The sequence below is a fragment of the Loxodonta africana genome, chromosome 9 (assembly GCF_030014295.1).
Source record: "Loxodonta africana isolate mLoxAfr1 chromosome 9, mLoxAfr1.hap2, whole genome shotgun sequence".
NCBI lineage: Eukaryota > Metazoa > Chordata > Mammalia > Proboscidea > Elephantidae > Loxodonta > Loxodonta africana.
This window is the reverse complement of record NC_087350.1, coordinates 97,256,198-97,282,867: the sequence shown is the minus strand read 5'-3', so window position 1 is coordinate 97,282,867 and position 26,670 is coordinate 97,256,198.

Sequence of the window (26,670 nt, the reverse complement as noted above, 5' to 3'; positions counted from 1 at the left end):
TAGTTTCTACATGTCCAATTTAGTGACATTGATTACATTCTTCAAGTTGTACAACCATTCTCACCCTCCTTTTCTGAGTTGTTCCTCCCTCATTAACATAAACTCACTGCCCCTTAAGGTTCCTATCTAACTGTTGGAGTTGCTGTTGTCAATTTGACTCCATACAGGTAGTTCTTAAAAGAGCACAATTTTCAAGGCAGGCCTTTTTTTTTTGCTTTAGATGAAGGCTTACAGAGCAAATTAGTTTCTCATTAAACAATTAATAGAACCAAAAATAAAATAACCCTGTTGCTGTCATGTTGATTCTGACTCATGTTTTGTGACATTGGTTGCCAGCTCTGTGACATGTCAATATTCCCCCCTTCTTGACCTTGGGTTTCCCATTTCCATTCATCCAGCTTTCCTGTCCCCTCCAAGGCAGGCCTTTCTTTACTAGTTAAGCTAAACTATTGTTCAGTTTTAAGATGGCTTCAGGGAGTACTTTTGGTTTAAGGCTTAGAGATCATCTCAGGGCAATAGATTCAGGGGTTCATCCAACCTTCATGGCTCTAGAAAGTCTAGAGTCCACAAAAATTTGAAATTCTGTTTTGCATTTTCCCTATTTTGATCAGGGTTCTTCTTTGGAATCTTTGATCAAAATGTTCAGTAATGGTAGCCAGTCACCATCCAGTTCTGGTCTCGTGGCAAAGGAGGCAGTTGTTCATGGAGGCAATCAACCACACATTTCATATCTTGCTCCTATTCCTGACTCTTTCTTTCTCTGTTGTTCCAGGTGAACAGAGACTAACTGCTGTGCCTCGGATAGACGCTTGTAAGCTTTTAAGACCCAGGCACTATGCAATGACCTAGGAGGTAGAATAGAAGCACTAAACACGTTATTAGGTCAATTAACTGGGATGTCCCATGAAACTATGATCCTAAACCTCCAAACCAAAGAACCAAATCCCATGAGGTGTACATAATAAGCAGCCTCAACAGCTACTCTTTTTCTTGGTAGTTGTAAATATATCACACAACCTTTGCCAATTCAACTTTTTACGGGTATACAACTTATTGACAGCAATTACAATAATCAGCTGTGCAATACCCTAAATCAATGCAATTTTTCCACTGATTTCTACCAACTGAAATGAGAAAATGCTGGCTTCATTCTGACTCTGCCCAGATAACACCATTAGGCCAGTGTAGTCTGATTTCTCTTTTTATCTTGTTTTTTGTCTTTCTTCCTGGAACTGCCTGATACATCCCATTGTGTAGTGATTGATCACATCATTCAAGTACATACCAATACCTTTCAAAAAGAGAGAGGAACAATGAGCCACAATTCTCATGGTACGTATGGGTTAAAGTCTGGACTCGTTGAAACTGATGGAGAAAGACTGTGCATTATAAGGACTTATTACAGCTGGTGAAAGCTTTTCCATCAGGTTCCAAAACAGAGCTTAACCCTGGCAATAATTTCAAGAAATTAAAGGATGTCATTTTCAAAATGTCAAAATAGAATTGAAAACAAATAGCATAATGGTAAAATCATATGAATTTAAAGGAGAATTGAACTTTCGATTCCAAGTCTGCATAGACAGGCATTTGGTCAATTCTGACTCACAATGACCCCATATGTGCCAGAGTAGAACTGTGCTCCATAGGGTTTTCAAGGCTTTGGCTGTGACTTTTTGGAAGCAGGACACCTGACCTGTCTTCTGAAATGTCTCTAGGCAGATCTGAACCGTCAACCTTTCAGTCAGTAAAGGAGCGCTTAATCATTTGCGTCACGCAGGGACTCTATACTCACCTTGTAACTGCTCACCCAGACCATACAGCACTTTATTTAAAAGAAATTGAGGCAAACTCTGTCATTTCCCCAGGGAGCATATTCAATAATTTACAATCCTTGTAACTGTAACTCTTGCTAAAATTAAACCAGTACCTAACCTTAACAGCAGCAGTCATCATCAGAAATAATAGGATTAAAGAGCCACACTGGGAAAGGAAGGTGGAACTACAGACCTCTTAATTTCAAATGACTGTGGGGACTTAAATATAGTCCAACGTTCCTGTTCAGCTACATAGGAGCTTTTCCTGGGCCTCAGCAGGCACTTTTCTATTGTGACTTGACTTCTGGGGAATCAACTCAAATCTTGCCTTCCATATGGTCAAAACTTGTGTTTTTACGTTAGCCTTTTTAATAACTGAGAAAGTCATGAGTCTCTGTCCTGGTTTAATTAACACATCATCTCCACATTGGGTTAGCAGATTTTTTTGTGAATTTACAGTAATTCTGTATCCAAATTATTCTTGGGGTTTTCATTGAGGTAAAATTTACGTACAATAAAATGCACTCATTTTAAATATGTAGTTTGATGAGTTTTGATAAGTGTTTACTGCTGCATAAGTCCCACCCTAGCAAGACATAGATCACTTTTATCACCCCAGAAAGTACCCTTGTGCTCTCTTCATCCCTCCGTAGGCAACTACCAATCTGATTTCTACATCATAGATGAGTTCTACCTGTTATGAAACTTCATATAAATGGACTCATACAGCATATACATTTTATAACAGACTTCATTTGCTCAGTATGTTTTTGAGAATTATCCATGTTGTTGCATGTATCAGTAGTTCATTCCTTTTTTGATGAGTGTATTTCATTGTAAGAATATACACCAATTCTCCTCTTAATGGACAGATGGATGGTTTCACAGTTTTGGACTATGATGAATAAAGCTATAAACATTCTTGTACAAGTCTTTTCACAGACATATTTCTTTCATCACCCTTAAAGTGAACCCAAAGAACATCTAAGTGTTTTATAAAGACCTTTCCTTCATTCATGTATTTATTACTGCCACAAATATTTATCAGGTGTCTACTCAGAGTCATTGTCCTAAGTGTCGGGGATACACCAGTAAACAAAACAGACAGAATCTGTTTTCTTGGAGCTCATTTTCTAAAGGGAGAGTGAAAATAAGCAAGGTAAATAAGTAAAATACATGTATGTTATATGGAAATGAGTGTTAATGGAGAAAAATAAAGCAGGGAAGGGGGATAGGGGGTGTTGTTATGGCCAGAGAAGGCAACACTGAGAAGATGATATTTGGATAAAGATCTGAAGGAGTAAGGGGGCAAGAAGTCTGGATATCTAGGTGAAGAACCTTCATGTAAAAGAAGAATAAGGCAAATTCCTTCAGGCAAGAGTGTTCCAGTTGTTCAATGTGAAGTGAGCCTTGGAGAAATCAGTGGGATATGATGGGTGAGAGGGAGGGCTTCTATGTAGGATAATATGCTGGTTATCAATTTATTACCTCTTAGCTCCAAATTCACCCTCTTTGCTTGCTCTGGGAAATTAGATCTGGGCCTTTAATGCTTTCCTTGACAACTGGCACTGAAGCTTTGTCAGTAGGTAGCACTGGAGAGACACTACAGAGTAAAAGAGTTTGGCTTCCTGGTTCACATATGCTGATTTGACAGGCTCCTACAAAAAGCCTGTCTTCTCCAGTACCCAGCTTCCACAGTGCACAGTGGTCCACCTCTGGCATCCGCTTCAGGTTTTGTAGTGGACTGCCTTTTGCAGCATATCTTCTCATGAACTTCCCTAACACCCTAGAGAGTGGGTTTACAGCAAATTTGCTGACTTAGCATCACAGTGACTTTGTTGCCAACCTGCAAGCCTCAGCCATGCCCTCTCCAACACAGTCTCCATCTTAGCTCATGGGGAGAAAGGAGGTTCTTCCTTGCCTTCTATTTTAGCCCTTGGAATAGTGGCTATTATATATTATTATTATATAGTATTGTATTTTCTGGAAACCCTGGTGGCGTAGTGGTTAAGTGCTACGGCTGCTAACCAAAGGGTCAGCAGTTTGAATCCACCAGGCGCTCCTTGGAAACTCTATGGGGCAGTTCTACTCTGCCCTATAGGATCGCTATGAGTCAGAATTGAATTGACGGCACTGGGTTGGGTTATTGTATTTTCTATTATATTAAGAAGCCTTGGTGGTGCAGTGGTTAAGAGTTTGGTTGCTAAAGCTAACCAAAAGGCTGGCAGTTTGAAACCAACAGCTGCTCCTTGGAAACCCTGTGAGGCAGTTCTACTCTGTCCCGTAGGGCCAACTCCGCAGCAGTGGGTTTTTTAAAATTCTGTCTTAGTTATCTAGTGCTACTGTAAAAGAAATACGTCAAGTAGATGGCTTTAACAAAGGGAAATTTATTCTCTCACAGTCTAGTAGGCTACAAGTTCAGATTCAGGGCACCAGCTCCAGGGGAAAGCTTTCTCTCTCTGTAGGCTCTGGAGGAAGGTTCTTGTCATCAATCTTCCCCTGGCCGAGAAGCTTCTCAGGCATGGGGACCCGGGTCCAAAGGATGCACTCTGCTCCTGGTGCTGCTTTCTTGGTGGTAGGCAGTCCTCATGTCTCTCTGCTCACTTCCCTCTTTTATATCTCAAAAGACACTGGCTTAAAAACCAAAAAAACCAAACCCAGTACCATCAAGTCGATTCTGACTCATAGCGACCCTATAGGACAGAGTAGAACTACCAGATAGAGTTTCCAAGGAGCACCTGGTGGATTCGAACTGCAGACCTCTTGGTTAGCAGCCGTAGCACTTAACCACTACACCACCAGGGTTTCCAAGATTGGCTTAAGACACTATCTAATCTTGTAAATCTCTTCAATATAACTGGCAGTAAACCATCTCATTAACATCATAGTGATAGGATTTACAACTCATAGGGAAATCACATCAGATGATAAAATGGTAGACAGTCATACAATACTGGGAATCATGACCAAGCCAAGTTGACAGATATTTTGGGGGGATGCAATCTAATATATGACAAATTGTATCATATATTATATCTGCTATTTCTATATGCCTTAGAGTACTCTTTAATTCTGTATCGCCAATCCCGTTTTCTCCGATCCCCTGCTATAGTTAATCATTCTTTATATTAAGTTTTCCCTGTTCAAATTACTGTGGTTTCTCTCTAATTGGACCTACACTGATATAACCAAACCAAATCCATTGCCGTCAAGTTGATCCCAAATCATAGTGACCTTATAGGACAGAGTAGAAAGTTCCCGTAAGATTTCCAAGGAGCAGGTGGTGGATATGAACTGCTGACCATTTGGTTAGCAGCTGATCTCTTAACCACTGTGTCACTGATACAGATGGCCACACAATTTCATGATTAAACTGGGGTACTACTGAGAGTAAAAGGGAGAGCTATTAATAATTCCTCTGGGATAGCATATATAAACTTGGACTGTCCCCAAAAAACTGGTAAGCATGGTTCCCTACAATGGGTCATTGTAATGATTTTGGTTTCAGTCTGAGTGAGGGGGATGGCCTTTGGAGGTTTTGAGCAGAAAGGAAAGTGTCACCGTCTGACTTAAAGGGTCACTCTGGATGCAGTGAGGACTTTAAGCAAGATTAAGTAGGATACCACCCCTGACATAAACTAGCGACCATATCCTCAGCTTGCTTGTGTTGATACTTTTGTCTATTCTACATATTTCTACCGGGGAGTCCTCCTCTAAAATTTCCGACTTCTCCCCATTCTTCAAAAGAGAACTCAGATCCCTGTTCCTCCATGAAGCCTTGCTCTAGTTCCCAGAATCTCCCTTATATAAATTAGTAATTTTATACCTTATAATATCTCTCATAATAGTGTGTTTTCACCTGAATTTATTATTAGCTTTTCAGTGTTTATGTCTGATTTCACCAACTGAAGGAAGAATCGTGTCTTTCTGTGTGTGCCCCATAGTAATGCTTCTCAAGGGTTAGTACCAGTCTATGAATAAGCTGTCACTGGTTCACAGAAAAGGAAGAAAATAAGGATGAAGTAGTAAGTTTTTTTTTTTTTTACAATGTATTCAAAGCAGAGGACTGTCCTTTATTTTGAAGTTATACCCTTTCTACATTTATTGTGTCAATATGCTCCTTCATTTTTGAAATCATATTAATAATAGATGGTAGGGTTTTCTGAAGTCTTTATGAAAATTAAAAATCAGCAATGCTCGATGTAGCCCCCATAAAAGTGAGGGATTATAGTCCTCCATAAAATCTCCAAGTCTAAAAAGTAGTGCATATAGGGGTTATAGGGGTTGGTGCAATGCCTTGTGATGAGTTGCTATACAATATATTTTCACTCATTTGGGACTTCACTAATGATTATGTCCTTGCCCTTGAAGAGCTGAGAGCATTCTAAACTCCCCTTGTTCAGAAATTTCCATTTACGTAAAACACTGGAACGGAATTCTTCAAAAGTCTTACTTGACTTGTATGCAAGTTTGGATTATATTCTGTTCATACGATTTTGGGGTAATTCAGTAGGAGAGAAAAATAATTGCACTAATTATTTGACACTACTTTTTTTTTTTTTTATGCTGGGGCAGTTCTCCTCTGACCTGTAGGGTCGCCATGAGTCAGAATCGACTCGATGGCAATGGTTTTTTTTATGCAATTGTTATCTTGGACTATTTTAGGGGCAAAAAAAAAAAAAAATTTTTTTTTTTTTTTTTAATGCTACACAAAGGACCTCTGGTAGCACCATGGTTAAGAGATTGGCTGCTAACCAAAAGGTCAGCAGTTCGACTCCACTAGCTACTCCTTGGAAACTCTATGGGGCACTTCTACTCTGTCCTATAAGGTCGCCAGAACAGAAAGAAACAGAAACAGAACTGGCTGAGGAAATTCTTCATATTACATTTAACCCATGGTCTAAAGCAGAATGTTGTACCATTGTAAAGAAGTTTCCCAATCCACATGAAAATCCCCACAAGTTAACCTCAGAATTCAAAATTTTAGCTGAAGCTTATAAACCTCACCTGGCACTTACATAATTTAATAAATATGTTAAACAGACCAAGCAAATTCACACTCCCTTTGTCCCCACCTCCCAACGAGCCTGCTGATTAAACCAAGAGAGAGTGCCCTTGAGAGAACGTGCCTCAGCAGCTTCCTAGGTGATACAGGTGGCAACTTGCCATAAGCAGCGGTTTTCCACATGAGGAAGGGAAGGAGGTGGTAGGAAGGCTGTGCGCTGGCTGCTTCTCCCCATCGCCCTGCCTTGGCCCTAGAGGGGTTGGATAGGCAAATTGAGCATAATGGCTTAAGCCCTCTGCAGCAGCGATGGCCGGAGGCAACAGCACCTCCTCCTAATGCTGACTGCAGCAGATCCGTGGCCCCATCCAACTGTCCGCAGCCTGGCTGTGCCTGAGCCTGGCGTCCATGTGGCTGGCGCTGAGGACATAGACACTGCAGAGTCCACACCCCGTTCCCTGTACATAACCATAACAAGCAGCCTGGGCGGACTGGCAGTGGCTACAGGCAGCAAGGGGAAAAAAATATGTATCACCAGGTACTGGGCTCAGGCGACGGCAACGATCAGGGCAGGGCCATGGTAGCCGGGTTTTCCAGCGCTTGGCCCAGCTCTTGTGCCTACTGGTGAGGTGAGGTGCGGTGAGAGTTGCTCTGCTGACCTGGCCCCTGGGAGAGTTTTCCCCACAACTCCAGGGTGCCTGGCTTTTGCTCCTGGCGCCTTTTGTTGCCCACTCAGCAGAGAATGGCTTCCCCCTCCCCCTAGCCAGGGTTGGATCATGAGCACCCAGGAGCCCTGCATTGTTTCCGGCCCCAGCGGTAACTGCAGATGCTCTGTCCGCTCAGAGTCTGCTCTCAGCCAGAACGCAAGGACGTTATGGCCCACGCTTCGCGAAAGACACCCATCTAACACCACGGCCTGGAATTTAAAGAACTAGACCAAACCCACTATCCCAAACAGTCTTTATAACCCTTGAGCAACAACATGAAAAGCTGGTTCTCTCTCTTTTTTTTTCTAGTTGAATGTCTGAAAATAGAGAGGGTCTACCTTGTTGCAATAAGTTAATAATTTACTGGGCTGTTCTAACTCTCAACAGGCAGGTCTTACCAATAGTGTCCTGTTGTTACAACATTTGGACAGAGAAGGTCACGCAGCCTCCAAAGAAAAATCGCAGTTAGCCCAATCTTCTGTTAAGTACTGTGAGAAACAATCTCAGCAAAGGAAGTCATTGTAAATCCCCAAATAAAAGAGTCCATCTTAGCTTATCCTGTCCCTACTACAAAAAATCAATTAAAAGGATTTTTAGAACTCTGCGATTACTTCAGAACTTGGATATTGAATTGTATTTACTGGCTCAACCTCTTACCGTTATCTTAAGGGTTCAAAGCCTGAACTCCTTCCACTATCCAAGGATGGCCACTCCTACTTTCCTAATTATAATTAAGACTTTTTTCTCCACAGGACTTCCAAAAATATGCTGAGTCCTCATTCAAAAACACAGAAGACAACAGAAACTCATTGATTATTATAGTATCTGACTGAACCCCATAGCAAGGGGCTGCTTCCCCTGCCCTAGAGCATTTGCTACAACCACTAGACTAATTAAGACCAAAGCAGGTAAGTTTTGAATAATTTTTTAACATTTATTTTCCCCAGAAGGTGGCAGCCATTCTAAATTCAACATTAACTCAGCATCTTTCAGCCAGCAGACTGACTTCCTATGACGTTTTCCTTTTGGCAGCTTCTAATATTTGATTACATGCTGTAACCTCTCTGAATCCAGCTATATGGTTACATTTACTGAATAATAATAACCATCCACCCCATGATTGCTTAAATCTTACTAAACAGCTTTGGTATCCTAGGCAAGATTTACAATAACCCTCATTATCAAATCCTGATTTAATCCTTTTTGCTGATGGGCCGTATTTAAAGGCTAAACCTACCAGGTCTCATTACCAGGGTGGCTCTGCTTTGATTACTTCCACTGAGGTCCTCCAAAGTGGCACTCTTTCTGATGTCACTTCATTTTAGCAACCTGAACTGACTGTATTCACAAGAGCTTGCAAGCTGGCTTCTGGATGGTGAGTAAATATTTATGCAGATTCAAAGTTTTTTTTTTTTAATTACTCATGATTTTGGCATGTCATGGAAACACAGGGGGTTCTTAACGTCTTCTAGGATACAAGTTAAAAATAACCGTTTAGAACCAGACCTCCTGGAAGCCCTTTTGCTGCCCTCTGAGATAGCTGTAATTAAAATCCAGGCCCATCAACCCAAAGAGGGTTCGACAAACAGGAAATTAAAGGAAACAACTTAGCCGATACAACAGCTAAACAAGCCACTTCCTAATCACCCTTTAAAGATGCCCTTCTCATTCATGACCACGATAATTCCTCTCATGATTATGATGAAAAGGAGAGAATAGATAATAAGAATAGGAAGTTAGGATGCCTGTAAATACGGCACTTGTAAAATGTTGCCCAACAAAATCTGACTCGAAAGAAATTTCAGAATCACTTTTTAAACACCAACGATTAGCCTTCGCAGAGGAGATTAGAGAATAGGAACAGGCTGGCTGTCTTCAAGATCCAACCACTGGATTGTGGATCAGGCCTAATAGAAAAACCCACCTTGCCAGAATGCTTATATATTCCTATGGTTAGAAATTTTTGGCAGGATAATATAGGAAGAACGACAGATGAACTAACCAGGGCTTTAGAAGCCCATTGCTGAGATTTTTCTTTCTGTGTAGACCATGTTTTTTTCTCATAGTTTTAAAAATCACACCTGCTTCGTTGTTTCAATCCTGTCGATGTTCCTCACAAGCTTTTAACATATATGGTCCCTTACATTAGGGAACTGTTTCAGATGACGAACAACCTTTTAACACGCTTGTAGAGAATTCTTCTAGGCCTGGAGGAATTGCCTTAAAGGATTTATTTGAACATCAAAAATCAGCCCCACATGATGATGTTGAAAAATGGAAGGAACATGGTTGCTCCCAGTGCCCTACCTCTGGAATATGGATGGAACCCAACAAGAGCTTAGTTCTCACCAAATCCCTACAAGTCCCTATACTGGAGGCATTGCACATGCATACCCATTTGAGAAGAGATCAGATGATATAAATTTTAAAGAAATATTGGTAGGAGCACTTTTATGAAGCCACTGAACAAGTGACTTCCCAATGTTTGATTTGCTCTCAGTTTAATTCAGGTAAAACTTATAAAGCTCCAACTGGGAGATTTCCTTTGTTGTCAGGACCAATGCTTGAATGGTAGATTGATTTTACCCAACTTCCCCCCTCAAGTGGCTACAAGTTTGTATTAGTAATGATTTGTAGATTTTCTCACTGGGTAGAAGCTTTTCCCAGTCGTCGAGCTACTACCACATTTGTGGCTAAGAAACTTCTTGAGAATATAATCCCCACTTGGGGACCACCAAGCACCCTTTGTAGTGACCAAGACACCTGTTTTACTGGGCAAATAGCTAAGGAAATATGTAAAATCTTCCCCATTTTTTCAAAAGACTTCATTGCCCTTATCCTTGATCCTCCGATCTAGTTGAAAGAACAAATAGTGTAATGAAAACTCAACTAGCCAAACTTTCCAAATCTTCACAGTTGCCTTGGACTAAGGTACTGCCTCTGGTCTTTTTAAATTTAAGAACTACTCCATTTGGATTTCACAAATTAACTCTTCATGAGATAATTACTGGACGGCCAATGGCCCTCCCCTGTTGGATGACATGCCCTGATTAAAATTTAGTTTAATCTGATTTGTTACAATATTGTAAATCTTTGATCCAATATTCTAAAGAACACTTTACACAGGTTAAGGAAGCTTTTGATAATCAAAAGCAAGAAATACCTAAATTACCTTATGTTTAACCTGGTGATAATGTTTACTGGAAAAGACACCAATTAAAAGATTCTCTCCAACCTCAATGGAAAGGACCTTATTTGGTCCTTCTCACTAATCCTTGTGCTGCTAAATTACAGGGAGTTAGGGCTTGGATTCATTTATCCCAACTGAAGAAAGCCCCAACTCTCAAAACTGTTGTGCCTCATGAAAGATTGAAATTAAAATTCCAACATCACCAAAAAGAAGCAGCAGATGACAGCTGGGTAGACTGCTTTCCCAAGATCTCTGGACTGGACTTGAAACCGCCTATTCAGTCTGCAGTGAAATTTGGACTGTTTGCCTTTACCATTTTTTGTGTTTTAGTATTGTTAGCTGTTATGCATGATTGTGGGATTATATTCTTGTAGTTTTAGCGATTATATTATGCCAATAGTTACCTTTGAAATAAGTTGTTTAAATGAGGGCTTTAACTTTGTTTTGATTTTTCTTAGTCACAAAAAAACAAAACCTATTGCCATCAAGTCGATTCTGACTCGTAGTGACCCTATAGGACAGAATAGAGCCACTCCATATGGTTTTCCAGGAGCAGCTGGTGGATTTGAGCTGCTGGCCTTTTGGTTAGAAGCTGAGCTCTTAACCACTATGCCACCAGGGCTCCTTTTCTTAGTCACTGGGATCAAATTTTTAGTCGTGGGTATTTTGATGGTTTTAATTACCTAACTCATCTGTATCTGTATCGCGACAGTTGTTGCTATGCTTGTGCCCATTGTTGCAGCCACCGTGTCAATCCATCTTGTTGAGGGTCTTCCTTTTTTTTGCTGACCCTCTATTTTACCAAGCATGATGTCCTTCTCCAGGGACTGATCACTCCTGATAAAAACATGTCCAAAGTATGAGACGTAGTTTTGCCATCCTTGCTTCTAAGGAGCATTCTGGTTTTACTTCTTCCAAGACAGATTTGTTTGTTCTTTTGTCAGTCCCTGATACATTCAATATTCTTTGCCAACACCACAATTCAAACCCGTCAATTCTTCGGAATTCCTTATTTATTGTCCAGCTTTCTCATGCATATGAGGCGATTGAAAACACCATGGCTTGGGTCAGGCGCACCTTAGTCCTCAAGGCGACATCTTTGCTTTTTAACACTTTAAAGAGGTCTTTTGCAGCCAATTTGCCCCAGGCAATCTGCCTTTTGAATTCCTGACTGCTGCTTTCATGGATGTTGATTGTGGATCCAAGTAAAATGAAATCCTTGACAACTTCAATCTTTTCTCTGTTTATCATGATGTTGCTTATTGGTCCAATTGTGAGGATTTTTGTTTTCTTTATGTTGAAGCGTAATCCATACTGAAGGCTGTGGTCTTTGATCTTCATCAGTAAGTTTTTCAAGTCCTCTTCACTTTCAGCAAGCAAGGTTGTGTCATCTGCATATCGCAGGTTGTTAATGAGTCTTCCTCAATCCTAACGCCCGGTTCTTCTTCATACAGTCCAGCTTCTCAGATTACTTGAGTAAGTATGGGGAAAGGATACAACCCAGACACACACCTTTCCTGACCTTAAACCACGCAATATCCCCTTGTTCTGTTGGAATGAATGCCTCTTGGTCTGCGTACAGATTCCTCATGAGCACAATTAAGTGTTCGGGAATTCCCATTCTCCACAATGTTATCCATAATTTGTTATGATCCACACGGTCAAATGGTTTAGCATAATCAATAAAACACAGGTAAACATCTTTCTGGTATTCTCCTGCTTTCAGCCAGGATCCATCTGACATCAGCAATGATATCCCTGGTTCCACGTCCTCTTCTAAATCTGGCTTGGATTTCTGGCAGTTCCCTATCGATATACTGCTACAGCCACTTTTGAATGATCTTCAGCAAAATTTTGCTTGTGTGTGATATTAATGATATTGTTCGATAATTTCCACATTTGGTTGGATCACCTTTCTTGGGAATAGGAATAAATATGGATCTCTTCCAGTTGGTTGGCCAGGTAGCTGTCTTCCAAATTTCTTGGCATTAGACGAGTGAGCACTTCCAGCACTGCATCTGTTTGTTGAAACATCTCAACCGGTATTCCGTTCATCCCTAAAGCCTTGTTTTTTTGCCAATGCCTTCAGCGCAACGTGGACCTCTTCCTTCAGTACCATTGATTCCTGATCATATGCTACTTCCTGAAATGATTGAACGTCGACCAATTCTTTTTGGTATAGTGACTGTGTATTCCTTCCATCTTCTTTTGAAGCCTCCTGCATTGTTTAATATTTTCCCAGTAGAATCCTTCAGTCTTGCAACTCAAGGCTTGCATTTTTTCTTCAGTTCTTTAAGCTTAAGAAATAATAATGTAATAATAATTAAAATAATTAAAAAGAGATAAAATGTAATACTTATAAAAAAATACTTATAGGGATTGTTAAATATTGTGTGCAATTTTGAGAAGTGCCATTACCCAAAAGATCCACTTAATGCCTATGAAAAGAATAACATACCTTGACAGTAATATTTCAGACGAACTCAAGCCCACTCCTTGAATAAGCCATCAGATGTCAGGTTATTCCTGTGATGTGGCCTGCCCTGCACTAACCCTCAAGTAATAAAACTGCAGAAGTAAGAGACTAAAGCTATGACATCAAATAGTACCTAGCTAACTTTTCACAGTGTTCTGCTGCTGTTTGTAGTTTGATCTCATTTTTCTTGAATCCACGGTCATCGCCTCTGGAGGCAGCAGTCAGGAGATCAAATGGCATGTTGCATTTGGACAAATCTGCTGCTAAAGACCTTTTTTGAAAAGTTAAAAATTGGGGCTATCACACTGAAGACTGGTGTGCACTTGACTCAGACTACAATATAATTATTATTTAGCATAAAATCAGAAATTTTAAAAATTCACTTTCTAAATACAAGTTATATAGAATTTCAATTAAAGAGAGGTAGGTGAGATAAAAAATGTAAAAAATCTTCTAAGCACATGAAAAAGATTATTCTTCATTATTTAAATTGTTACAAATATCAAGTTATTTGTGGTCAAAAGAATTATATCCACTCATTCTTATATCCTCTACTTGGCCAAAACATTTATTGAACTTCAGAAGTTCAACTGAAGTAGAATAACCTGAATTCTGACTAGCTGCTATTCAAAGCCTGTATTTACCCAGGAAGCCCTAGTAGCATAGTGGTTAAGCGCTACTACCAAAAGGTTGACAGTTCGAATCCACCGGGCGTTCCTTGGAAACTCTACGGGGCAGTTCTACTCTGTCCTATAGGGTCACTGTGAGTTGGAATCGACTCGATGGCAATGGGTAATGGGTTTAAGGATGCCCCAAGAAGCCCTGTTGGTCTAGTGGTTAAGCGCTCAGCTGCAACTGAAAGGCTGGTGTTTCAAACCCACCAGCTGCTCTGCACAAAAAAGACATGGCAGTCTGCTTCCATAAAGATAACAGCCTTGGAAACCCTGTGGGGCATTTCTACTCTGTCTTACAGGGTCATTATGAGTAAGAATCAGCTCTATGGCAAAGTTTTTTCATTATTACATTTATGACCTTACTTTGTGAACACTCTATTTCAATAGAGAAATCAACCACTATTGGAGGGGGAAAAAATTATGCCTATTTTAAAAAACAGAATGCACCACCATAAAGTAGTTGTGAATACACGTGAAAATAAAATTTACTCACCAGTGTGTAGGCTATAGCATAGAAATGCAGGTATTTTTATGCTATACATTTTCTGTCAAGTAACCAAGCAAACATCTTTATCCCTCTATGTCTGGAATGTTATGGCTTGGAGAAGGCATATATATAGCTAGTGCCAATCTAAACCGTGAAGAACAAAGTGCGGAGATGATATTTCATCAACAATCAAGGATACTTAAAGTAAATGTTTCTATAACGGATTTAGATACAGAAAATCCTTAAAAGGTTGTTGTGAAAGGAAAAAAAAAAAAGCTGATAAATATGAACAAGATTTGAAAACCAATTAGTCTTCACATCTCCAGTAGGCCATTTTCTCAGAGAAGTGGTCTAAAGTGAAAAAAAAAAAAAAAAAATCTGCTTTTCTTGTAGGATCGGTGTTACAACCCAGGGCTAGGTTTCTGAGTAAAGGCCTGGCTTTCAATCATTTTAGAACCCTAAATTCTATTAATGCTCATACACTAGAAAGATTTTTAAATAATTAAAAATCAATTAAGCAGCCATCAGAGTAATTACGTAAACTTGTATTTAACGGATACAGGCGCATAGGAAATTATTCCATGATCTCATCTTTTTTCTCTATAATTTCTAGGTTATACTGCAACAAATGACAAATTCAAATAATTATTTTCTCTAACTTGTATTATAAAAATTTTCAAACACAGAAAAGTTAAGGAAGTATAACATCTGGACTGTATACTCACCACCTAGATTGTACAGCTTTTCTCTAAATGGGAAAATAAAAAATACATATATATATATATTACATATATAAAAATTGTTATTAGGTGCTGTTGAGTCAGTTCAGACTCACAGTGACGCTGTGTACAACATTGCCCAGTCATGTACCATTCTCATAATCATTGCTCTGTTTGAGCCCATTGTTGTAGCCACTGTGTCAACCCATCTCCTTGAGTTCTTCCTCTTTTTTGCTGACCCTCTGCTTAATCAAGCATGATGTCCTTTTCAGGGGACTGGTCCCTCCTGATAACATGTCCGAAGTAAGTGAGACGAAGTCTCACCATCCTTGCTTCTAAGGAGCATTCTGGCTGTACTTCTTCCAAGACAGATTTGTTTGTTCTTCTGACAGTCCATGGTATATTCAATATTTTCCCCCAACACCATAATTCAAAGGCATCAATTCTTCTTCACTGTTCCTTACCCATTGTCCAGCTTTCACAGGAATATGAGGCAATTGAAAACACCATGGCTTGGGTCAGGCGCACCTTAGTCCCTAAAGAGACATCTTTGCTTTTTAACACTTTAAAGAGGTCTTTTGCAGCAGATTTGCCTGACATAACACATCGTTTGATTTCTTGACTGCTGCTTCTGCGGGCATTGATTGTGGAGCCAAGTGAAATGAAACCCTTGACGACTTTGATATATAAAAATTACATATATGTATCATATATAAACGTTATACCTAAAATTGCTTATAAGCAATTATAATTCTTCGTGAGCATGCATGGCTTTTATTTACAGCCTTATTAAGGTACAATTTACATACCATGAAACTCACAGATTTTAAGCATACAATTCAATGATTTTTAGTCATTTATAAAGTTGTGCAACCATCACTACAATCCAGTTTCAGAACATTTCCGTCACCCCTACCAAAACCCCTTGAGCCCACTTGTAGTCAATTTCCCCTCCCACGCCCAGTCACAGGCAACCACTGATCTGCTGTCTCTATAAATTTGCACTTTCTTGACATTACATGTAAAGGCAATCAATAATGTAGTTTTTGCATCTGGCTTCTCTCACTTAGCATAATACTGAGGTTTATCTATACTGAAGTATGTGTCAGTATTTCTTTTTATTGCCGAAGAGTATCCCATTAGGTGGATATACCATATTTTGTTTGTCCAGACACTGGTTGATGGATACTTGGATTGCTTCTAGTTTTTGGCTATTATGGACATTTATGTACAAGTCTTTGTGTGGACAAATATGTTCATTCTCTTGGGTAGATTTCTTAGGAGTAGAATTGTTTGGCTGAATGAGAACTTTAAGGGAGCGCTAGTGGTGCAGCAGTTAAGCGCTTAGGTGCTAACCAAAAAGGCTGCAGTTCAAACCCACCAGCTGCTCTGTGGGAGGACGAAAAGCGTGGCATCTGCTGCCACAAAGATGTACAGCCTAGGAAGCTCTATGAGGGCAGTTCTACTCTGTCTAACAAGGTCACTATGAGTTGGAATCGATGCAACGGCAGTAGATTATTTTTTGGTTTATGGTAACTTTATGTTTAACTTTTAAAGAAACTGTGAAACTGTATTCCAAATGTTTGCATCATTTTACATTCCCACTAACAATGTATGAGGGTTCCAGTTTCTCCACATACTTGCCACCAGTTGGTGTTTTCTACCTTTTTTAAAATTACAACTCTTCTAGTGGGTGTAAAGTGGTATTTCATGGTGGTTTAAATTTTTATTTTGTGAATGGATGATGATATTGAGCATAGCTTTTTGTGTGTGCTTATTACTCATTCATGTATCTTTTTTTGGTGAAATGTTTATTCAAATCTTTTGCCCACTTTTCGGTCTTTCTCTTCTTATAATTGGGCAGTAGGAATTTATTATATGTTCTGGATACAAGTAATTTATCAGATGTATGATTTGGAAGTATTTTATCCCAGTCTGTGAATCGTCTTTTGATTTTTTAATATTTTTGATGCAGAAAAGTTTTTAATTAAGCCCGATTTATCAATTTTTTTCTCTTATGACTTAGGCTTTTGCTATCATGTCTAAGAATGCTTTGTGTAACCCAAGGTCACAAAGATTTTTGTCTTATATTTTCTTCCAGATGTTTTATAGTTTTAGTTCTCACATTTAGATCTAAGATTCATTTTGAGTTAATTTATGTGTCTGGTGTGACGAATAATGTGTTGTCGTTGCTGTGTTGTTTGTTTGTTTTTACACATGAACATCCAATTATCCTAGCTTTATTCTGGATTAACAAATGTGTTCCCTTGTCTTATATGCCTGCTTTTAGACCAACACTGCAAGGTTTTCACTGGTCAGTTTTTCAGAAGTAGATTGCCAGGACCTTCTTCCCATTCTGTCTTAGTCTGGAAGCTGTGCTGAAACCTGCTCACCATGAATGACCCTGCTAGTATTTGAAATACAGGTGGCATAGTTTCCAGCATCACAGCAACGTTCAAGACATCACAGTAGGACAAACTGACAGACGAGTGGTGGATAGCAGCAGAACATTGTCTGATATACTGTCAGAAGAGGAAGCCCTCAGGATGGAAGACACTCAAATGACGACTGGGAAAGAGCTGCCTCCTCAAAGTAGCATTGACCTTAATGACATGGATGGAGTCAAGTTTTTAGGACCTTCATTTGCTGATGTGGCATGACTCAAAATGAGAATAGCTGCAAACATCCATTAATAATCAGAACATGGAATGTATGAAGGATAAATCTAGTGAAATTGTAAATCCTCAAAAATGAAATAGAATGCTTGAAAATCAATAGTCTAGGAATTAGTGAGCTAAAATAGACTGGTATTGGCCATCCTGAATCAGAAAATTATATAGTTTACTATGCTGGGAATGACAAATTGAAGAGGAATGGTATGCATTCACAGTCAAAAAGAACATTTCAAGATCAATCTTGAAGTACAACACTGTCCGTGATAGGATAATATGCATATGCCTACAAGGATGACCAGTTAATGTGACTATTATTCAAATTTATGCACCAAACACTAATGCCAAAGATAAAGAAATTGAAGATTTTTACCAACTTCTGCAGTCTGAAATTGATCAAACATGCAATCAAGATACATTGATAATTACTGGTGATTGGGATGCAACAGCTGTGGGATGACATCAAGGACATCATACATGGAAAGAGTAAAAGGTCATTAAAAAGACAGAAAAGAAAGAAAAGACCAAAATGGTTGTCAGAAGAGACTCTAAAACCTGATCTTGAATGTGGAGCAGGTAAATTGAATGGAAGAAATGATGAAGTAAAAGAGCTGCTCAGAAGATTTCAAAGGGCGGCTTGAGAAGACAAAGTAAAGTATTATAATGAAATGTTCAAAGACCTGGCATTAGAAAACCAAAAAAGAAGAACAAACTTGGGATTTCTCAAGCTGAAAGAATGGAAGAAAAATTTCAAGCCTTGAGTTGCAATTTTGAAGGATTCATTCAAGAGGCAAAAAATTGAATGACGCAAGAAGCATCAAAACAAGATAGAAGTAGTACACAGAGTCACTGTACCAAAAAGAATTGGTTGATGTTGAATCATTTCAAGAGGTAGCATATGACTAAGAACCAATGATACTGAAAGAAGTCCAAGCTGCACTGAAGGCATTGGTGAAAAACAAAGTTCCAGAAATCGGTGGAAGACTAACTGAACTGTTTCAAGAAATGGATGCAATGCTGGACGCGCTCACTTGTCTGTGCCAAAAAATTTGGAAGACAGATCCCTGGCCAACTGACTGGAAGAGATCCATATTTGTGCCTATTCCAAAGAAAGACAATCTAACAGAATGTGGAAATTATCAAACAATATAATTAATTTCACATGTAAGTAAAATTATGCTGAAGACCATTGAAAAATGGTTGCAGCAGTATAAGGAACAGCCAGAAACTCAAGCTGGATTCAGAAGAGGATGTGGAACAAGGGATATCATTGTTGAAGTCAGATGGATCTTGGCTGAAAGCAGATAATACCAGGGAGATGTTTACCTGTTTTTTATTGACTATGCAAAGGCAATTGACTGTGTGGTGTGTAACAAATTATGAATAACATTGTGGAGAACCGGAATTCCAGAACACTTAATTGTGCTCATGTGGAACCTGTACGTAGACCAAGAGGCAGTAGTTCGAACAGAACAAGGGGATACTGCATGGTTCAAAATCAGAAAAGGTGTACATCAGGGTTGTATCCTTTCACCATACTTATTCAATCTGTATGATGAGCAAATAATCCAAGAAGCTGGACTATACAAAGAAGAACGTGGCATCAGGATTGGAGGGAGACTAATTAACAACCTGTGATATGCAGAAGACACAACTTTGCTTGCTAAAAGTGAAGAGGACTTGAAGCACTTACTGATGAAGATCAGGGTACAGCCTTCAGTATAGATTACACCTCAACAGAAAGAAAACAAAAATCCTCACAACTTGACCAAGAAGCAACATTATGATAAAGGGAAGTTATCAAGGTTTTCATTTTACTTGGATCCACAATTAATGCCCATGGAAGCAGCACTCAAGAAGTCAAATGACATATTATACTGGGCAAATCTGCTGCAAAAGATCTCTTCAGAGTGTTGAGAAGCAAAGATGTCAAGATGTCACTCTGAGGACTAAGGTACACCTGACCCAAGCCATGGTGTTTTTAATCGCCTCATATGCATGTGAAAACTGAACAATGAATAAGGAAAACCAAAGAATTGATACCTTTGAATTATGGTGTTGGTGAAGAATATTGAATATACCATGTATTGTCAGAAGAACGAACAAATCTGCCCTGGAAGAAGTACAGTCAGAATGCTCCTTAGACTTGAGAATAGCAAGACTTCATCTCATTTACTTTGGACATGTGATCAGGAAGGACTAGTCTCTGGAGAAGAACATCATGCTTGGTAAAGTAGAGGGTCAGCGAAAAAGAGGAAGGCTCTTAAAGAAATGGATTGACACAGTGGCTGCAACAATGGGCTCAAACATAGGGATGATTGTGTGGATGGTGCAGGACCAGGCAGCGTTTCCTTCCGCTGTACGCAGGGTTGCTATGAGTCAGAACCTACTTGACGGCGCCTGACAGCAACAGATCACCACCAAACTGCTTTGATTGCTGTAGCTTTACAGTAAGGTTTGAAATCGCAATAGTGTAAGATCTTCAAGTTTGTTCTTTATCAAAATTGCTTTGGGTATTCTAGGTCCTTTTTACTCTGTGTAAATTTTAGAATTAGCTTGTTAATTTTTACAAAAAGTCATGCTGGGAATTTATTGGGTTGCATTTAATCAATTTGGGGAAAACTGCCATCTTACTAATTGTTTTGGTTTCCTATTACTGCTGTAACAAATTACTAGAAACTTAGTTTTTTTTTAGTGGCTTACAACAAAACAAATATATTATCTTAGAGTTCTGGAGGTTTGCTATTCAAATAAAAAATTATTATATTCTATGATGTGGACCTTTGGAGCTTCAAGTCCCCATTTTTCCTGGCAATAGAAGTAAACCAAATTATATTCAGAAAAGAATTTTGACATGATAGGAAGTGGCATGGGCTTCTATTAGGTATGAGTTCTTATAGGCAACTCGGTTCTGGTATGAAGATTTTAATCCTACCTAGTAATGCTGAGTGGTAAAGCATATGACCCATACGACCCAATCCTCAAATGCAAGATGGTCTGACTAGATCCCAGTACCTGCCCAGGAACATAAATCCCAAATCACCACCTCTCCATATCTATCCAAGTCCCAGTTTACAGGAACAGTAGTTATTGCCCGCTTTAAGGATAATTACTGCAACTGTTTTTTTAGTTAAGCAATTCTTAAGCTTTTAGAGTCATGGACTCCTTTGAAATTTGCTGTAGCTAAAGATTCCAACTCCAGGCAAAAATTCTGTAAACCTGTACATACAATATTTTTCAACCAATATAATTTATTGTACAAGGAATTTATTTCCTTGATATAGACAGAATATAAAAATCTCGTCTAGAAGGAATTATATTTCTGACTTCCATTTTTAATGTAAATATAATTGACTACTTGTTGGAAAAAATCCAAAAATTCAAACAAAATTGAAAGTAGATTTAATTCTAAATTTATTTTAGGACAAAGGAAGTTTCTGTTGCCCTGTGGAAGAAGTCAGAAATTGTAGAGTGGTCTTGGATATAGCCATATATGACTATGACCCAAATACATTTCAACTTTTCATTAATTGTGAAAATTTTTAGAAATATACATGGTTATCAATAGCTCCCTTTGGTAACTTGAAGAATCTCTCACTCACGTTGCATCATTTTCTTTGTCCTGAGTCAATGAGGTTAGTTTTGCCAGTCTGTGTTTTTGATGTTGTCTGTATTATCAATGGAAGGATTCCTTCAGAATCTGTATTTTAAACAAATGATCTGAGCAGATGTATTTTTCTGCAATGTTGGCTTATGCCTTCAAGATTTCTGCCTATAATGAAACCTCTAAGGCTTTACCTCTCTTTCGTCTATTTACAGCAGCATTTCCTTGAGTTTTAGAAAGTTAGCTTGTCTACGTCCAATTTTATCCTCTAGAATGTCAAAACATAGGTTGGCCAAAAATAGTTTGTGTTTAATTAGTTTGTTTGTTTTCTACCAGCAGCTATCATAGTGACTGGAAAAGTCTTGAATGGAAATTTTTACTTTTGCCCATGACCAAAAGTATTGCCAGGAAAACCAAACCATGAATGAATACCATTCTATCAAACAATACTGAGCAGAACTTCTTTTCTCTCTCACAACAGTGAAATTTCTCTATAATGCTTCAATCAGCATGTTCAAAGCTTGTCCTTGAGAAAACCAGTGAACTTCTATTTAGTAGAAAACGATTTCTCTTTTGCTGTCATTTTTAAGGAAAGCATTTGAGGTAAATGAAGGCCCTGGTGCTGATGGAACTGGGGACTTACTCCTAAGTAGATGATGACAAAACTCCTTTCAAGTCTGTTGGCAGAGTCTCCAACTGAAACACATGAGGACAGCGATGAGTCATGATGACATACGGAGTCTCTTTGTTCATCAAAGCAGCAAACCAGATGTGCTAACAAGTCCTGCAAGGGCTGCATCTGTGCCCAGAATATCAAAATTATCCTCATGGGGACTTTTTTTGGCAAAGAAACATGTCACCTTTTTGAAGACAGTGAGGGTCTTTGAAATTTCAAAATAGGGCACAGGAAAGAGGAATTCTTCTTTGAAGCACAGGCCTGCCCCCAGTGGCTAAAAGTCAGTTGTGGACCATGGTGAGAAATACATTTGTTTCACCCAGTTGTACGTTGAAAGGAAAGGATGTGTAGATGCCAGTTTTTCTATGACATAAAAAAAAAAAAAAATTTTTTTTTTTTTACTTAAAATATGAGAAGAAATTTGGGAATAGAGTATGTCACTTGAATGAGACAGTGCTTCAGATTTCTTCTTCTGTTTCAAGTTGCACACCAGCTTGATTATTTCCAAGACACATGGATTAACCAAGGCATTTCTAGTTGTGCCTGGTAATGTGATAAGCAACCTTATCCAACGCTTCAAAACAAGGTTTTGTGTTTGGGAAAATTCCAAGTTTGGTAGAATTCCAAGCCTTTCTTCTAAAAAAAAAAATTCTCATTGTGGGGCCAATATATTCTCAGCATCTAAGGTCTTCCAAAGCGTTGCTGGATCCAGCAAATTTGGTTATGCAAGCCAACTTAAAAGATACATGAGTGTTATTGTACTGGCTTTTCTTCAACATTTTCCACTTTAAGCCAGCTCTCACATAAACATAGAAAGATGTCCATAATAATAAATTGCAAGGGATTTTTTTTTTTTTTTTAAACAAAGACAGTTGTGAAATAGGAATAAAACTGATGTAAAAAAATTGGTTAGAGGGTTGGCAATTCATAGAGGTCTTGGGGGCCACCTAAAAAAGGGTTGTACTTTGGGTTAAGAAGCCTAGCGAAATTTTTCAAAATCCACTCCTGGATTAAGTCAGACCAGCAGAAAACTATGCTCTTAGCCCGCTTTAAGTTGGACAGCAATGAGTCATGATGACTTACGGACAGAGCTAATTCATTATGAAGAACTGCTTCTGTGGAATGCTGATGACTCCCATTTATATTGAGGGTCACTCTCAGAAATATCTTCATAAAGCCTGTTGTTGTGTTGACTACATAGATATTATAAAAGATGTTTTCATTACATTACACAGAGTTCTCTCTGATTCTCCCCCTCTCTCTGATAGCTATAAAGGAAAGTTTATTTTTATCTTATGGACACCTTATACACAGAATGAATCATGTTTCCCTCCACAGTGGTTGCTGCATTTAGAACCATATTCGTGGCCCACCAAAAATATTGGCTCAATATTTTTGAAATCTTGATGGCTCCAAATCAGTTCAAACTGCTATTTTAAAGCTGCCAGCTGTTTTCTGATTCATTTTTGAGGAAAATTATTTTCTACATTACAGAAAATATTTTTCATTTATCTTTCATAAAGGTAAAGCCAAAAATCTTATTTCAGAATGGAGAACTTTGGGCAAATGGGAGCTGACCCTCTCTGAGTATGAATGTGAAATTTTGCCTTTCTTTAGGGCATTTACATTTATGCAAATTATTATGCTGTTTTCTGGAAGAAGGGCCTGAGACCGAGGGCGAGGGAAAAGTGACTTTTCCTTCTTCTTATGAGGCCCCAGTGAATACTGGGGCCCTGGACTTCCAAAAGGAAGTCAGAGCCAAAAATTTCCTTTGTGGGAAGTAAGTAGGGGCCAACCACTAGAGTGAATCCAAGGCAAAGGAATGTGGCTGGTAAGAGAAGAGTGCATTGGGCTTGGCTACGGATTCTAGAGGTAGTGATCATTAATATCCAATTTTATTTTGTGGAAATTTCCGTGCGGTATTTCCTCTACTTTTAGTAAAGTCTTGGATAGTCTATAAACTGATCTCAGATGGGGAATCACCCAGTGTTTGGAGTGAAGGAGTATGGGGAAAGTAGCAACAGTCAGGATGAAGCTGGTCATAAGATGGCCAGAGGTGACCTGCAAAAGCCCAAAGTAAGATGGAGAGCTGAGGAGGTAAGTGACCACCAAGAGGGCATTGTGGCCTATGGAGGCTTTCTGCAGAACTCTAGAAACACTCAGAGAATGCCACATGGAGAAAGACTGGACTGCCTACGGTCACATGGAATGGGTTCCTCGACTTTTGCTTTGAGTATTAAAGGGAAGAGTGATATACAAGGGCTGAAGGACCTGGAATTCTGGATTACAAGAGTGTCTAAATTATTTCATGGCATACACTTAACTTACATCATCCATCGTTCATCTTACTTTCTCATCCTTTTTTTTTCCTTCATTCATTCCTGTAAATTAATATGTTGTCATGTATTTAGTTTTTTTATAACGTGAACCTAGGTTGTACCGAGGCTTGGGGGTAACACCAGTATGGGGTTGTTGGCTAAAATCCCTGGGCAGAAAGGCAGCCCATGTGTTACCACCTGTGTAGAAGCACTTTGGGCTGGGTAGATCCAGAATACTCCAAAAGAGGACATCAACACTTATTGTTCTCTTTTTATGGGGTGATTGCGAGAATGACTTTATCAGTAGGGTAGGACTCCTCGGCCCATTAGGTGCCTTGGTCTGTTAGAGCTTAGGTGCCTATTTGCAGCAACTACAGGAAAAACACAATGGAAAGCTTGAGGCCCATGGGATATTTGAGCCCTTGCTGCTATGGAAGTTGGGGTGAGATGCAGGTTTCCCACTGGGAGTAGGGCCAATTCAGGCCAGGTCAGGATGAGCACCTGGATTTTTTGAAAATCCTGCTTCTTACTCCACATGTCTTTGGAAGTTATTTTAGATATCTTTTGGAAGAAAGCAGAATATAAATAATAAATTAAAAGTAAAATAATAGCATAATGATACTGAAAATCTCTTCCTTTCCCCTCCCTTAAAAAATAAAAATAAATAAATAGAACCTAAGTCGCACTACCAAAGGAAATGTTGTTGTTAGCTGTGTCAAGTTGGCCTCTGACTCATGGAGACCCCATGCATAACGGAATGAAACTCTACCTCGTCCAGTGCCATCCCCATGATTGACTGCAGATCAAACCATTTTGATCCATAGAGTTTTCATTGGCTGATTTTCAGAAATAAATTGCCAGGCCTTCCTTCCTGGTCTTCTTAGCCTAGGCGCTCCACTGAAACCTGTTCAGCATCATAGCAACAAGCCTCCACTGACAAATGGGTGATGGCTGCCCATGAGGTACATTGGCTGGAATTGAACCCTGGGATCTCCTGCATGGAAGATGAGAATTCTACCACTGAACCAGAAAAAGAATACTGTCCTCAAAGTAATCCTCTCTAGAAAACAGAGATGCGATGACTCCAACATAAAAAATACTCTTCGACTTCTTTTTGGAAACAACCTTTAAAAGCCAAATTACTAACCACAGAAGAAAATTTTATCACTACATTGTGGCAGCTGGACATTCTCAGTCCATTAATCTTTATTTCTTCTTCCCTTCTTCTTCTCTTTTTCCTGTTGAATTCATTCTTTCCCTTCTCTGTCCCGTCTTCATTTTCTATACCACATCCCCAAGAGGCCACGCTGGCCACGCTGATGCTGACACTTGCTTAAAACCAGTGATGCTGGGAGGGGAGGCTGTGAGGTCAGACTGGGTGGGGGTCCAGGAAGTGATTTGCAGCAACCCATACAGGAGATTGACTGGTGTAAGTAAATTTGTATGCAGTCTGCAAAGTGATATTTTATAGCTGAGTGCTATACAGGTGAATTATTGTAATTTGGAATCACTGTAAATCAAATCACTATGAGTTTAGGAAGGACTATCTGGAGCATCATATAAATGCATGGTCTCCTCACCATTACCTGTTTGTTTTAAAGGAAACTGCAAGTTATTGGAGCCCAGTAGAACCTTGTCATAAAAACTTGAAAATTAAAATGTTCTTACTTTTGCATGTCTGAATAGTTAACGTTTTATTTATTTTTTGTTGACTTGATAGTATGAAAAAAATATTCTCCTCAAGCCTAAAGTGCAACAGAGAACCATGAAGAAGAGAAACTGCAGAGGGTGCATCGATTAGAACTAAGTGCCCTTGTGTCAAGCCCATTTCCTTTTTTTTTTTTTTTTTTTACAACTTACAGAGCCCTTTCACACACACACCATGTCTGTTGACCCTCACAGAAACCCCACGGTAGTCGGTTATTATTATCATGCCCATTTTAGAGATGAGGAAGTCAGCTTAGAGTCCTGCAGCTAGCATGCACAGTAGTGGTAATTAAGTATCCTTGCAAACTTTGGGCTTTTCACACTGTCACCCTGTAAACAAATGTGGCTCTGTTATGTTCTTTATTTCCTGAAAAATGTTTACATAGTTGTTGTTGTTAGGTGCCGTCAAGTCGGTTCCAACTCATAGCCATCCTATGATCAACAGAATGAAACATTGCCCAGTCCTGTGCCATCCTCACAATCCTTGCTATGCTTGAGCCCATCATTGCAGCCACTGTGTCAATCCATCTCGAGAGCAGCATATCTTTTAAATTCGTATCTGAGCAGATGCAAATGACTTGAAAGATCTACTCATGACCTTCCTTTCATTCTCTTTACCACGAT